The 15,954-nt window shown below is 41.9% G+C and overlaps 1 protein-coding gene across 1 annotated transcript in view; it reads right to left on the minus strand.

The window, feature by feature from the left end:
- Positions 1 to 15,954, minus strand: part of FNDC3B (fibronectin type III domain containing 3B) — a 186,166-nt gene that overhangs the window by 95,326 nt on the left and 74,886 nt on the right. The window lies entirely within an intron of this gene.

The raw sequence follows: 15,954 nt of genomic DNA on the forward strand, positions 1-15,954 counted from the left end.
AAGCAAGAAGCTTATGGTTTCCACTCTGAAATCCAGCCCTGAACATGCAAGTTCCATTTTGAGGCACTGAGTACAAGTACAATAAAGCAAGTGCCATAACCACTGTGCTTCTGGAAATGGAGCCTCACAGCTAAAAGAAAGTGTCTAGATAAAATGGAAATAGTTCTCTCAACTGCTGACTGATTCACCCATTAACTCTGGGAACATCACATGGAGCAGTCAGTAAAATGAACCCCCAAACATCAGACAGATGTTTGCAATCAGAGTTTACTGCTTGGAAAAGAAAAAAAATAATTTCATTCCTTCCTTATTACATATTAAAATCTGACACTGAACTGTTAATTAGCCCATTTGCCCCCATGGTCAAACTCTTGAGAGGAGCTCAGCAGGACCCTGCTCCTTGTCACTGCAAACTGAATTTCAGCTTTGACTGACAACACAAAAGGAAACTCCATCACCCTCTCTGATGGAGAAGCCATCCAACATCTCCAAACCATATCACATTCTAGGGAAGGAAGCTGAACGCTAAAACATATGAAGCACTTCAGGCACAGATGGGATGCAATGGCCTGTAGGAGTGACTGCTCCTAAATTTTAGAGTCATCTAATGAAACCTCCAACAACAAACTGAGTCACAGTCTGTTGTCTGGTATCAGCAAAACCAGTCCACATTAAATTAGCAGTCATTCCCTCTCCATCTGCATTTTTACACTCCTGCTGCTTCTGGTACAATCAGCAGAACTTCCCTCCTCCCAAAATCTAAGTTACCCACAGGAATCCATCTGAGTTATTTTTACCTCCTCTTATCTTGGTTTGTTTTCTCTATCCAGTTATTTGCAGTCTAACCCGCCCCTACAGCTTTTACTAATCACATCTAAGTTTGAAATATGGTAAACCATCATCAAGTGTATAAGGCAAATAGGAACTCTGCAGCTTTAACTTAAATATTTTGGATCTGGTTTTGCTGGACTTCATACTTTCCTACACTTAACTATGTGGGGAAATTTACCTACACTACAGGCCCAGTAAGGGGAAAAAAGTTATTACTTATTATTCAGCTCATATGGATTTCTCTCTTAGCCTATGACCCTCACAACAGTATTTGTCTCCACAGACAGCCAACAATTTTAGTGTCAATGGAAAAAATTCAGCCTGAGCAGTATATGATTATTGGGAAGGAGCTGCCATCTAAATGGCTTTATTTAAATCCATCAAAAATATGAAGTGACAATTGGTTCAGAACAAAAATATTGTTTAAACAAACGTGTTTTCCCAATCAAAAAAAATCTCATCAAACTTCTTTTGAGCTTTTTATTTCCCTCTGAATCCACTTTGCTCTGTACACACTGCCAAGTTTTGCTCCAGAGTAAGCTGGACAGTTCATAAAAGGTAAAGGCTGATATTGTGAACATGCAATGATGCTTTTTTCAGGATTTAATCCACACTGGATAATCTCAAGAGCTGTTCAGTTTTTCAGGACAGAACATGCTTGAAAATATGTAAAATGAATAGTTAACAGTTATGCAACACATTCCTTGTCAGTGATTTCTCAAACTCAAAAAACTGCAAAAAAAAAAACCAAACAACTGTTGATATAAATTTTAAAATCCTGACTTCACCATTTAAATAGACAATAATTTAAATATTGCATGTAAATGTTGCACAGTAAAATGAAGCTTTATGCATAACCTGTTTCAGCCCCTCACCAAAACTTCTTATAGATGTATTGGCTAGCTGTTCTCAAAAATAGCTACTCTGACTTGGAAATAAACTTAAAATGGAACAGTTTTGGGGTTTCTACACAGAGAGCAGATATATACAACAAATAAGCAGCACGGCATGCCTCATATCTGTCCTTCCAAACCTTGTGCCAACTGCTCATATGGAGTAGTGATCTACTTGCAGGAAGAAATTAAACTCCCACACTGATACTGTTGACTGTAACACTTCCACTCCAATAAAAAAAAAAGTAATATTGTGTTTTATCACCAAAACGTGCACCGTGCAAGATGAGTCTTAACCTTGCATATGACCCACAAACTGTTAAAGTCATTTGGATAACAGGTTTTTCAAAGACTGACAGCCTGGTGATTTGCAGCTAGGTTTTGTTTCCACTGCTTTGATTTCAGGGTTAGCCAAATGACTTTAGCACACATTATTGCATTCCTCTCATCAATGGTATCAAAACAACTTTGAGTGGTAGTAAAATAAAGACCCCCACCTCCACAGCTCAATGAGTCTCAACAATTATTAAAGATTCTTCTTGTTGTCCAACCACTCCCTAATTAACACTAAAACAAAACCATATCTTGTTTGGCTTGAGTTTTGTTTGGTGGGTTTGGGGGTTTTTTTAAATATTTTTTATTATTTCAAATAGTTTTGACCTGTTAAAAAGCAGAACTTTAGAGGAGGATGTTCCCCAGCTGCTTGTAATCACAGGTTGGATGTAAGTACTTTATACTCTTGAGAATCACAACTTTGCAAGTTTTAATTGAAGCTTGTGGCTCAATACAAAGTTTACTTTAAAAGAAAGTAAAGGAGAAAAAGTCCTTCCATTCTATCAGAGATGCTGCACACCGAAGTGAGCTGGCTGGAGTACTTTTCAAACCTGTTAACAAATGCAGATTGTCTGCTGAGTTCCTCATGAAACCCAGCCAGCAGTGCTTGGCCACCTCTGCTGACAAAGCCAGAGGCCAAATTCCACCCTGAGCTCCCTTCCCAGGGGTACAGCACATCTCCTCTGGCTCCTGCAGGGCTGCCCTGTCCAAAATGCAGGTGCAAGGAAATTATTCCCCCTCCTCTGAAAGAAGAGAAAAGCAGAAGCCACCGGGCTGGAGGCATCAATGTCCACCTCAGCAGGCAGGGCACAGACCCCACTTGTCCCCAGCTGGCAGAGCACAGCTTTCCTATTTCCAACACCTTAATACTTAACAGAATAAAACTTGGAATAAGTAAAAGAAGCAACTCAGTCTTATACAGTGGCAGAACTAATTAACACCTTGACACCCCAGCCTGAGCCTCTCCTCCTCTTCCCAAACACCTATTGTCTTGTGCTGCTCTGTCACCCCTCTTATGGCATTAAAGTTGATTATTTTAACCATTTCAAATAACCAGCAAGGTTTTGTGAATCTACTGCCTTTTAAAAGAACACCTGCACACCCAGTCTAACAAAAAATAACAACAACCATTCTCTTCCTTCTTGTGCCATGTTTTATTGGGTGATTTTATTGCACATCAAAACAGGGCTCCCTTCCACCTCTGTCTCCCACTTGCCCTGGCAAGAGAATGTTCCTGTCAAGTAGAGACTGACAGTTCTTCTGGTCATTTTTATTCCCTCTGGAATAATGTCACAATGTACTTGAGAAACTTCTGTCCCAAGATTTTCAGGGCTAATTATAGCCTGGGTTGCAACCCATGACACTTTCAAAATTCTTGTACAAAACCAGCTTTGGAATAAGTAAGCTTTTTTCCTCGTTCCCTAGTGACCTTTAATATGCATTAAAGATCACTTTAATCAGTTTTCTTTCCTTAAATTATAGAAGCCAGAATCTGGCATTTCAGTTCCTCCAGCTTCTTTCCTCCAACACGTCTTTCCTATTTCTCTCCTTCCACATAACATTAAAGGGCAAAGAAATCATTTTACCACACCATTATCATCAGTGCTTAGAGAGCATTGCTCTTCTGTATTTTGTCCCCTGTAGAATATTTTTCACACCCAGCTCCAGCACATGGGCATATGATTTACATAGAGTTTCTAGTGACTGTTTTGCAATTACCAAACTCTACCAGGCTTTGTTATCAAGTTCCCATTCTGAGAGCAGTTGCTGGAAGTTTCCTGAAGTTCAGGAATTTCTCAGCCCTGTTTCCAGCAAACACATGGCAATTTACCATTTCACACCACAATACCTGCACTAGCAGATAAACAATATGAAATTTAGTGATTTTGCAATTTGAGTTTGAAAGTTAAGAATCCTGTATGTTTTAATAACAAGAACCTACTGAACTAGCTAAGTGAAAAATTAAATCCAGGGAGGTAAACGCCTTAAATTTTATAAAACTTTTATAAAACTTTTATAAAACAGTTAAAATTAACCCATGAAAAATGATTCTGCCTCTTCCTGATCCTCAACAAAACTGGTATCCCATCTTTCACATGTGGCCCTTCTCAGGAAGTAAATCTATGGAGCAAAAGGTGTGACAGAATGAAAAGGAGAGATAATTAAGGGCAAATTGGTCTGCTTTGCTAAAACAAATGACCCAGGGCTTGCTGACCTTGGCTGGGACCCAAGGGTTTGCATTTTCACATGGATGAGCAGCTGTTCCGGAACAATTTCCTCAATGAAACAAGCACAAACAGGCTCCCTGTCAGGCACACGTGTCTTCTCCCTCCACTTGGTTATTCTCAAAGCAGCTTACGGACTAAACAAGGTGATGACAAGGAAAAGAAAAAAAAAAAACCAAACAAAACAACCCCGGATCCTTCCATTCATCTTCTTTCCTCTGCAGCAGAGCTGTGGTGAGCATTCTCCCCAGCCTTTTGGCCACAGCCTAGAACTTAGCACAAGCACACATGAGGATATCAGAGCATTTGGGGAAAACTTTTAAAGATGTAAAGAGCTTTTACATACCAGTATCAGCACAATTTTGAACTGTGCTCTCTCCTAGACAAGAGCTAATTTGGCCACTAACTGAACTCTGCTCACATACAGTACAAGGCAGAGTCAACTCCCAGGTGTCTACTCAAGTTCCTAAGACACAGAGTCTTAAATCTGCTGCTGATCAAGATCTAAACACTTTGTCCTTAGATCAGTGTGAATTTGTAGATTCAAGCAGCTCAGCATTAGAGAGAAAAGGAGTAGCTTTAACAATATTAAGTGCTTGAAGGGTTGACAGCTTTAAAAAACTACCTTTGGAGAAGTCTGAAACGGCAGAAAAATGACCCATTCATGCTGCATTCAACCTGCCAATGCTAAAATAACGTTACCTGTGCTTTGATAAATGCTAAGAAACTTATCCAGCACTTGAGCATCCCCACGACACCAGCTCATGCCTAAGATACGCAGCAGGCAGAGTTTTATCCTGCTTCTCCCTACAGATTTGTCAATAATTTTAAGATGACCTCACCTACACACCAAGATGTAAATAAAAGGATGCCTACCACATGCCCATTTACATTCTGGCACCTCAACTGCTTATTTTCTATTCAGATCACAGTTTTGTAGTGAAGTGATTCCTTTACCTTTGAAGAGTTCAGAAACATTACCAAAACCCTGAAGTTTAACAGAAATGGCTCCACGAATTTCAAATTATCTTAGATCCCACAACAAATGCAAATGGAACAGCTAAAAGGAAAAAGAAAAATCAGCCTGAGAAATCCTGCAGGTGCATGGCTTAACCACTGAGCACAGTCACCTCCATACATGCACACACAGGGTTTGACAGTGGAGATTGAAGCACTTTTGATGTAGGTAACACTTCTTGAACTCTTTGTGACTTCTATGACCACTTAATGCTTTTTTCTAAATCCCAGGACTACAAATACAACACTCTTTACTCACTCTCACAGTCTGTCAAGTTGATTTGCCATAAATATAATTAAAACTAAGATGCCAAACCAATGCATGTTATAAAAAACACATTGGTGTCTCGGAGTGCCAGTGCACAATTGTTATTCAGCCCAAGCTGCAAACCCCAAACGCTGAAATGACACGTTCAGCCCTTGGACTCTGCAGCCACAGACCCGACAGCACCAGCCACGCTCCAGTCTGGGTTTGACTGATGCTTTCAACATCAAACGCTTTGCAGACAGACTCACTCAACCCAACATCCAATCAAACTGCTCAGAAACCCGTGCCAAATGCATCCAGCAGACAGCTCCTGGAGCATTTTCTGCCTTATTTACACAACAGCACCTTTGCTGTTTACAACAGAACCTCCTGGAAGCCACTGGCCAGGGTTTGCTGCTTGACCTGCTGCATGCTCGAGCACCTCCAACCTGGAGTTGAACAACAGCACCCCAAGCTTTCATGTCAGAACCACAAGATTCCTCCTCAGCAGCGTGCTGGTTTGCAATGTGTGTCTCCCAGATGTTGTATTCTGGTTTGGGGCGTATTCTAGAAATAATGCAGTAACCTGTAAAAACAGGAAATTAACTAAAAGCTATCAGTTGCCCCAAACATGCCCTGTCCAAAGCTACCACAGTACTACAGCAGTCACACAGCAGCACCATTCCAGCCAAATTCTGAGAGGAACTCAGGTTAAATGCTCACTTCTGTCCACCACAGAACTATGAATTATTAACTTTTCAAGCATCAAACGTTTGTTTTTGAAGTGGTTTGAATTTGGAGATACTCATCCTGAGAGCATAAAGAGCTGTCCTGCTCCCCACCTGCCATCTGGCACCTTGGTTTTGGGGTTCACCACACTTCACTAATCTAACAAGCAGAGAAGAGTCCAGACAAGGCCAACAGGCTGTTTAGCAGCCTGGCACATCCTCTCCTGGTGCATCCACAGCTTCTCCTCCTGCCATGGGGCTGGAAGGGAAGGAGAAAGCACCTGGGAAACAAGGAGCTGGTCCCAGAGCATATGGCAACCAGTGACAAAACATCAGTGACCACACTCTGCAGTGATGACATTTAAATTTAACACTATGAGAAACTCGGACAATTTAAAGCTCATTGAAGTCTTTCAAAAAGGTTAGACAAGTAAACTTGTTCAGCCACAGAGAATGGAGCTGGACAAGGGGGATTCTTCAGGTCTCCTGCTGTTCTTCAGGTGGGTTTTGTTTCTTTTTTAAACTAGACCCATATATCTATCACTCTAGAGTTTCAACTTACAGGCAACATTTTGGAGTGGAACATTTTTTGTTGTTGTTTTTCTTGAACAGAAATGGAGTATTTTCCTGTCCTAATGTGAACAAACAAGTCAGAGTCTTTTGCTAAAATAAACCCTTTCTGATGGTTGGCTCACCAGCCGCTACTGCAAAAACACTTGCAAAGAGTATGTTGCAATACTTCAAGCATTGAAAATAAGCATATTCCCATGGCAATTCACCAGATGGGCTACAGATTGTAAATCATAAATGTCTAGACTGAAACACAAGAGACAAACATCTGTCTAAAATCAGTTGACTTGAATGGCAAATACTGTTAAATAAATTAGGACTACTTTGGAAACAAAGAGAACAACCAACTACTTGAAAACATCTGAAATGAATCCATTAGCACACAAGCCACAACACAATAACCTGAAACTGGAGAGACATTCATTTCGTGAGGAATACTAGCCCAAGATGACATCCTGACATCTGAGGCAGGAGCACAAAAGCATTTCTGTGACCCAGCACCGCGTTACCCCACGAGGACTCACGAATCCATCCCCAGAACATCTGGCTGGAGCAGGGCTGTTATTCCCCTCGCTTCACAAGTGAAACTGTGGGACAAACTAACGAAATGCCTGATGCAGGGTCACACAGGAAGTTTGTGGGAACGCAACTGGACACAAACCCAGAATAGGATTTAGGTCATAAAGCAATACTTAAGCCTGACTAAAACTGCAGACTGCAGAAAAATTGTAGGGTATCACAGAAAAAATACTCTGTTTTGGAAAAAAAGTCTTCCTCATATCTACCAACTTCTTTTTCCTTTGCACAACCCTTTGTTTTATGACAGAAGTATGCCAGAATGTCCATGGAGGAACAGAGAGAACATCACTACCAAGAAATGTGAGAGTGAAGAGACTTTGCACAGAAAACTGCAAGCCTAGCCTCTACATGAGGCTGCAAGAGAGAAAAGGAGACCACAAAGCTGAATTCAGAAACGGGGAAAACCCATCAAGTAACTACTGCCAAGCCACACAAATGATGGGAGATCTCTGTCAGCATCAGGCTTCGCTTCAGCATTAAAAAAAATCTCATTTTTGAAGTTTTTACACTGCTAAAGCAATGAACAGCTAAAGGAGGATTAGGACCCTCCAGATCAGCTTCCCACCAGACCTATATAACCAGTGGAATAACTTTTAACCAGAACTCAGTTTCAAGGGAAACAGAAGTCCTGAAATGAGAATTATTTTACTTCTGCACCACTTTTCAACAGCATTTACATTTGCATACAATTTGACACTATTTGCCTGAAAGACAAACAACAAACCATGAGAACATCACAAAAAATGTTATTTTTTCCTTTTCAACTTTGAGATAGCTCTTCAACACATTCTAGTGATATAAATGCTTTTTGGGGAGTGTGTGTGTGCATGTGTCAGCCTTCAGCCACATTTATAAAAGGGCATTCACTTGCAGAAAGTTTTGTTCTCCGCAACAGGTTTCTACAAACACTGAACACTCAGCTCTGAGCACAACCTCCATCAAAGGCAGCAATAATTATACAAGACCACTTTCCTGCAACAGTAGAAGAAAATGCTCCAATTATTCACAATATAATTACTTCACTTCCATGGCAACACCAGAAGGACTGTACAATCAGCAACAGACCCAAACCTGGCCAACAATGAAGTTACACAGAACGTTCTCTTCCACCTGCCCCAAATAAGGCAGCAATTAGGTGATGGCTATTCTTCACCTGTCCACCCACAGGGAGAAACATCAGCCAGCAAGTGGAAACTGAACTAAACCAAACCTCCAGCCCTCCCTCCCCACCCAGCACTGCCAGCCATCACCATCACGGCTGACGAGTTCTGTTTGTGACATATTTGGATCCTGAACTTCAGTGAATCATCTGAAAGACTCTGTTTGAATGTGCTCATCAAAAACACAGCAATTAATATCCACCTGTCACAAACAAGCACTCTCTGTCGTGTGAGGGTGGGGAGGGAATGAGAATCATCAACACTGGTGGCTCTCAGGTACGTGTTGGGTTATTTTGTGAGGCTGTCATCTCCCTGGAGTAAAAGCACATTTCATATATACATAACATATACATATCTTTCATTCATGCATATATATTCCCTACATATTAATATTCTGTGTCCCTCTGTTGGGAGTTTTATTACAGTACTGCACTTACACCAGAACTGAGGTAGAAAAAAACCACAAGCTAAAATGTAAAGTATGATATTCAGCACAGGGCTTGGAGATGCTGTTGGTGAGCCCAGGGCTTTCCCAGCTGAGGTTTGCTCACCAGAGGCAGAACCATCTCCTCCTTCCTTCACAGGGGTTTCACACTTTAATTCCCATTAAGAAATAAAAAATTAGATGCTGCATCTTAAATGGAGACGTCTCAACCAGAGCATTGTTCTCCTGGTTCAGAGAGTGCAGCAGGCAAATATTTCCCTGAAACAGGGAGCTGCCAGAGCACCAGCTCCACCTGAGCCTCCCTGACTGATGCTGCCTCTTCAGCATCCCCAGTGACTGAAGCTCCATGAAATCCCCACCTGTGTCTCCCACTGCCTTTACAAACAAACACTCCTCCCACTGCCTTGAAACAAACTTGCACTTCTTTCCTTTAACACTTTTGCTTCTCCACTCGTAACAGAGGAGCCTGCTATAATTTCCATTCCAACAGCCTTTCCTGAAATCCCTCACTGCCCCATCTCCTTCAAGCCTGCCCTTCCCTAGCCCAAACAAAACCCATTTTCCAAGCTTTTCTCCCAGCTCATGTCACAGAGCCCCGATTCTCTTGGCTGCTGGTCCCCGAACATCCTGGCCCAAAGGAAGGTGCTCAAATCCCACCCGAGAGCCACCTGAAGCCCAGCAAGGCTCAGGGAGCTGGTTATGCTGACTCTGGCTCCTCCTCACAGCTCTGACCCCAGCAGACTCTTCCTCAGCTCTCCCAGAAAGGCACTAACTCACTTTTTCACATCCTGCTCCCATTTATAAACACTCAAGGTGAAGAGGAAGGCTGTGAGTCACCAGGTTATGCTTGAAGGGCCCTGTCATCCTCCCCTCGTTTTCACTTCATCTCTCATATTTCTAAGCTGAGCCTCTGCACGGAGCACGTTAGTTGAGTTGTGTTTAAAACGTGCCTCTGGGCTACTGACAGCATTGCATCCTTGAGAAAATAAGCCATAAATTCTTATTTTCCCATGTCCCCAGATAAAAAAATCCTAGCACACAGCATGATGTAGTGGGAGAGTGAGACTCTGCCCTTTCTAAATAAATTAATTGTCAATGAGAACCAAATATCATGTCATTAACTAAATTATTCTAATTATTCAAATAACACTTCTAACCAGAACAGGTCTAAGACAGTTTTTCCACAGCACATTTGAAGCACTCTGAATTTTCAGGTGCAATAAAGGGAGTTTCTCGTTGGCCACAGCAACTGTGAAACTAATTTACTCCCCAAAACATCTATCGTGCAGCTTGATAGAGATTAAAAGCCCCCTGTCCTCCAGGGAGCGTGCATTTCAACTGGCCATCACTCTTCAGAGCTTATTAAAAAGTTTTCAAACACTGCTAGTGAAAGGTTTTTCTTTCAGCATTCCCAGGTCTTCGGCGGCTCCGTCCCCGCAGAGGAAGAAGAGCCGCGCCTTGTCAGGGGCTCCGGGGGCTCCATGGGCTCACTTCTGCTGGAACAATCCCATTTCTGGGGCCCTTCCCAGGCTGAGGGGGCTGGCAGAGGGATTACCCAACAGCAGAGGAGCCCTCCATGACAACTCCACCCGCAGGGCCTGGAATTTGCAGAGAGGAGAGGGGCTGGGGAGAAGGGATTCAGCCACTTCGCAGCTATTCAAGGAATGCCCTTGATTTCCTCTTAACAACCTCAGGTTGAGAAACTGTCCTCTGAATTATTTGAATTTCTGCTTCAGCTCTATTGTTGGGATCTGACATCTCAGAGTAAAGGAAGTGAAGAGTCCAATGGGAAGGGAGGGGAAGTGGCAGCTAAGAAAACATGGGTAGTGTCTTATTTTAAAAAAAAGCCATAATTTTCAAAAGGTAGAATTCTAAAACGTACCTTTGGTCATTGTGGTTTGCACATGCAAACAAGTGTGTGCCCTGACAGAAATGGGGAGCAGAGCAGCCTTAATTTAATCTTAGAATCACAGCATGGTTTGGGATGGAAGGGACCTTTTAAAGCTCATCCAGTTCCACCCCCTGCCATGGGCAGGGACAGCTTCCATTAGACCAGGTTGCTCCAAGTCCCATCCAACCTGGCCTTGAACACTTCCAGGGTTGGGATAAACTCACAGATTGAAACACAAATCTCACCCACCTTGTTTCATTTTATTTATTTTTAAGCAATAAAACAAAAATACAGAAAATCCTTCCTAGCATTTCTGCACGTAAAGAACTATCCACCTTTGATGTAGGTAGAAACCATAAATTCTGTTCAAAACCTCACGACATTGAATGGTGTTTCTAAGTCCCCAAAACTTCACACAGGTATAGTTGTGCAACTTGAGCACTGCACCCACAACCAAAGTGCTTCACTCTCAAAAGAGGGAAGATTCCACAGGTGTGCTCTTCCTTTTCCTTCTCCTCACTTCCACGCAAGCAGTGAACAGCATTTATTTGTTTCTAAACCATTTCAGTGACCAGGCAGCTCGGTAGTGATGATGAAGGGACAGGAATACCTGGAGTCAGAGTTGCTGCACATCCAACAGAATCTAACAGGCAGCAAAAGAACTCACTGGGTTATACGAGTTTGTGTGTTAGCCCTCTCAGCACACAATTAAAAAAAATAAAATAACAAAAACAATTTGTCCTGGTGACTCAGAGTCTCCATGGCTCGAAGAAAGCCCTGTTTCTGTAACACTGCATCATGCTGGCTTCTGATCTATTCTCATGGGGCTCAGGCTCGTGACTCAACTGTTTTCCCCCGAATTTGCTCATGCAGTTGCCCATCAAGAAGTTACTGAAATCTGCATGCATCAGAAGGTCTGGCTAAGAAAAAAATTATCTAGAGAAATTAGTATCACTGGAAAATATTAAAAAGCCAATATAATTTATTTGGAAATGATATTGCATATCTTTTCTTTGGAATTTCAGAAATTAACATTGACCATCCTTTCTGGTTAAAGACTGCCTTGTTTACCACAAGCCTTTGTGATGTTAAGATTGCAATGATGTTCAGCAACTGAGTTGGAAAATATCAGAAAAAAGCATTTTGGAGAAACACACCACTGGCTGCTTTATTTGCTGGGAGTGCTTAACAGGTTCATTTCATTCTGTTAAACTCAGGGCAGTTTTACTCAACTTCTGTCTGATTTCTAAGTCTGCTGCGCTTTTATTTCAGACCTAGAAATGGGGTGCTGGCCAAGGAAGATGATGCATTCAGAAAAAACTACTTCATGCTACAGAGACGTATTTCTCCAACAAGCTTCTTGTCTTTAATTGCAGCATCCCTGAAGACCTAATACGGTGATTTTTTCCAAATTAAGTTTTGACCATGAGCTTCTCATCTCCTTTTATTTCTGCTTCTTTTTATGCACACTCTATCACACTCTTGATGCTGCATTTTCTGTCCAGGCTACCCCAGCCTTAGAAGGCAAACGAGCCTTTGGTTTGTAGGCAACTACACTGTCCATCAGAGAACTTCATGTAAGATAATAAATATTTTCTGCTGAACTCCAGACATGAGCTGGCAGAACAGCCTGGCACAGCACAATCAGTCACGTTTATTTGCCAAGAGAAAGCTGAACATCAAAAATTACCCCTGGCACAAAACAGCATTAAAGCACCTGTAAACCCCATCACACATCGTCTTCTAAGCTCTAATACTCCCTTTATAAGGGAGCACAGCAAAGAAGAGAAACTATCAGACAGCAAGAGAAAAAAATTAGGAAAATAAATAAATTGCAGTGATGTTCAGCTCTCTGATTACTAAATCACCCTCCCTCAATACCTAAGATTCAATAAGTCATAACAACCCAGAGCCACGGCGCAAAAAAAGAATAAAAAATTCTCAGAAAAACGTGGTTTGTCACTTCACATTTTGCCTTGCATCTGAGTTACATTAAACCAATATAGTTTGCATTAGGGAAAATATCTTTTCTAAAAACTTTGCTGTGTCAGTGCAATAGAAATATTGTTCCACACCACCTGTTTTAAATATTCCCCTCCTTTCTTTCTCTAATTTCGGTATGTCTGTGCACAGTTAGACACATACTTGTAATACATGAACTAATTCTGAGAATTACAGTCAAATTTATAGTAAACATTTATGCTCTCATACAGGTTAAAATTCTGAAAAAATTAAGAACAGTGAAATTTAACCCTTAAATTTGTGGTCATAGGTAATTTTTATCTATCCCATTCCTAAGTGAAATCCCAGAGAATGCAAAATGCCCCACAATGATCCACTTAGAAAAATGTTTACAGTGACTGGAAGCACAGCAAAATGTTCACTTTTCCAACATTCCTCCAAACCCAAGGATATCACTATGCCAAATCAGTACACAGCAACTTCCAAGCAAGCTGAAACCATCCTCCAACTGAGCTTTTCCTATAGAAAAAACAAATTTACCAAAATTAAACTATATTTCATGGAAAACTCCAGTGCCACTCTGATGAGAACTGGGCAGGCTTTTCAGGTGGCAGCCATGGAGTCTCTCCCACTACCCACCAGGAATCCAAAAAGATCTGACAAGCTGAAGATGCTTTCGGGATCTTCCTGCACCTTCTAGGGCAAACCTGTGGCCAACTGGGGGTTAGTCTGGGCTGCACTGTCCCACATTCAAGCCTTGTGGTAAAAACACATTATGCTTTTGTATGTCAGACAGAAAGACTCCCAGCTTGGCACAGTTATGGGTACCACAGTCTTTGCAGCTGGTATCACAGCCAGGCAAGGCAGCAGCCACAGCTGGAGCCCACCAGCCTGGTCCTGTGTCTGCTGGTGGTGCAGCAGCTCTGGGGATAATTCCCACCCTGGCACGCTCAGGATTCAAGCTTAGCCCATTCTTCCTACAAAGGCCAGGTCCAAGTGAGATTCCAGCAGGATGTGGCCATAACTAAACACTTCCTTATAGGTTGCTCTGCTTTAGAATTTGGCTTCTGCCTATCAAGACATATATGATAAAAGATAAGGGAACATCTGGTAAAAATTGCTGTTGCAATGTAACTTTGCCTCCTTTAAGATAAATTTCTTACCATCAGGCACTCACAGATATTTTACAACGCAATACAACATACTGAATCCATTAGCCAGAGCCATTTACAGGTATTTCATAAAAATGTGCACCACATCCGGATACTTTATCAGCATCTCATAGTACAGCAAACTACACAAACCTCAGAGAGTGAATAACTTCCACATGCAATTTATAATATACTGTGAAGAGCTTATAAACACTCCTAGGTGGTTGGGTTTTTTTTTTTTCCTTTACGTTTTCTCGCTATAAATGATTGACTATAGTTTGTGTCAATACTGCCTGGAGAATGAGCTGTCACTATAGAAACAGTGACAGCAGTGAAGTCCTTCCTCCCTCTCCTGCACACAAAAGTCCCAGAACAAACACATTCTTGTTATTTCTTAGATAATGTGTGCACAGTGTCAAGTCCTGAGCAAAACTCAGGATTTTTCACTTGATTTTAAAGTGCATTTTTACTTCCAGTCTTCACAACAGCTCTTCCTTCCATGTAAAACATTCCCCCACTTTGGAATTGCAAAACTGCTTGTGAAGCATTCTGAAAACAAAAATAGATGAGCACTGCACTTAAAGGAATTATAATCCATGTTTATTTAAGTTAGATACAAATATAGTTCAGGAATGGGAGAATGCTGCTTGGGGGAGGGAAGGGAGCAAGGGAGAAATTTTGCTTATGCTGCAAAGACCCTCAAGTTACTTCACTGTGTATTACAATTTTCAGATCAATTCACCAAAATCATATCAAGTTATCTACAACCAAATATCGGAAGCACAGAAAAAAGCTTGTATAAAGTCCTTTGACTCCAAATAAGCTCACACAGGTAATGGATCAATTAATGCACATGCTGCTGTGGAAGCAGGCCTTACTATGGTAATTTTCCAAAACACAAGTATGTTTACAAACTACAGCTGAAGGCTTAGAAGATGACAAGAATTATTTTACAAGCTCTATATTAGTCTCCTGGAAAAGAGCTGGGATGAACTTGCTAGTGACAGCAAACGTTTTTTCAAAATAAACAGAGTGGTATGTTAAAAATGTGCATTTACAATTTTTTTCCTCCCAAGAAATAGCAGATACAGCAACACTTTAATGCGAAGAGAAGTTTAAATCTAAAAATATAGCAACAAATGGTAAAAATCCCATCCCTTCTTCTTAACTTCCTTCCCTTTCTGAACCCCTGCACTAAGGCAATGCTCTCATACGGTCACTAAAGGTTTTTTTTTGACATCGCAGAAGGCTGAAAGGAATATTTCTCTCTCTCTCTCGCGCGCATTCAGAGCGCCCGAGCACAAGAGGAGCTATTCAAGCCGTGATGGAGTGCCTCACAGAGACTGCAATATGTTCCCAGTTGGCAGGCAGGGATCTGTTTGGACAGTGAGCCCAGCCATCCCCTGGGCAAACAGCAGCATTCCTGGGACGCGGCGCGCGGAGCACTGCGGGCCCTTGTCAGGGCTCCCGCAGCCCATCAGCTCCTGGCCAGAACAAACACCCCTTTGTGCCCTGCTCACAGCTCAACGGGCTCCACAAGGAAAAAAAGCTGTCTCCCTCCACTCAGAGTTAGGTTGGGATCCAAAAAAATATTCCAAAACTGGAAAATGGGGAGGAAGCGCACTTAATGGAATTCACGGTATCCGCAGAAGCTTAAACTTCTGGACAATATTAAAAATCTGCCTTTGGATACTTATCTGGTTCCTAATGCTACAGCTGTTTGAGTGTTTTTAAAGGAACTAATCACAGTCACCAGGTGACAAACAGGCTGCAGTCAGCAGTGGGTATTAAAACTGAAATATACCCTCAGCCAAGGAACAACAAACTGCAGCTTTTATCCAGAATCAGCAGCCAGCAGTGGGAGCCTTCCCCAGAAATGCAGGGAGAGATTCTGCCTCTCCTGAGCACATCTGCCTCTCAGG

Source organism: Molothrus aeneus, chromosome 10 (genome assembly GCF_037042795.1).
Source record: "Molothrus aeneus isolate 106 chromosome 10, BPBGC_Maene_1.0, whole genome shotgun sequence".
Taxonomy (NCBI): Eukaryota; Metazoa; Chordata; class Aves; order Passeriformes; family Icteridae; genus Molothrus; species Molothrus aeneus.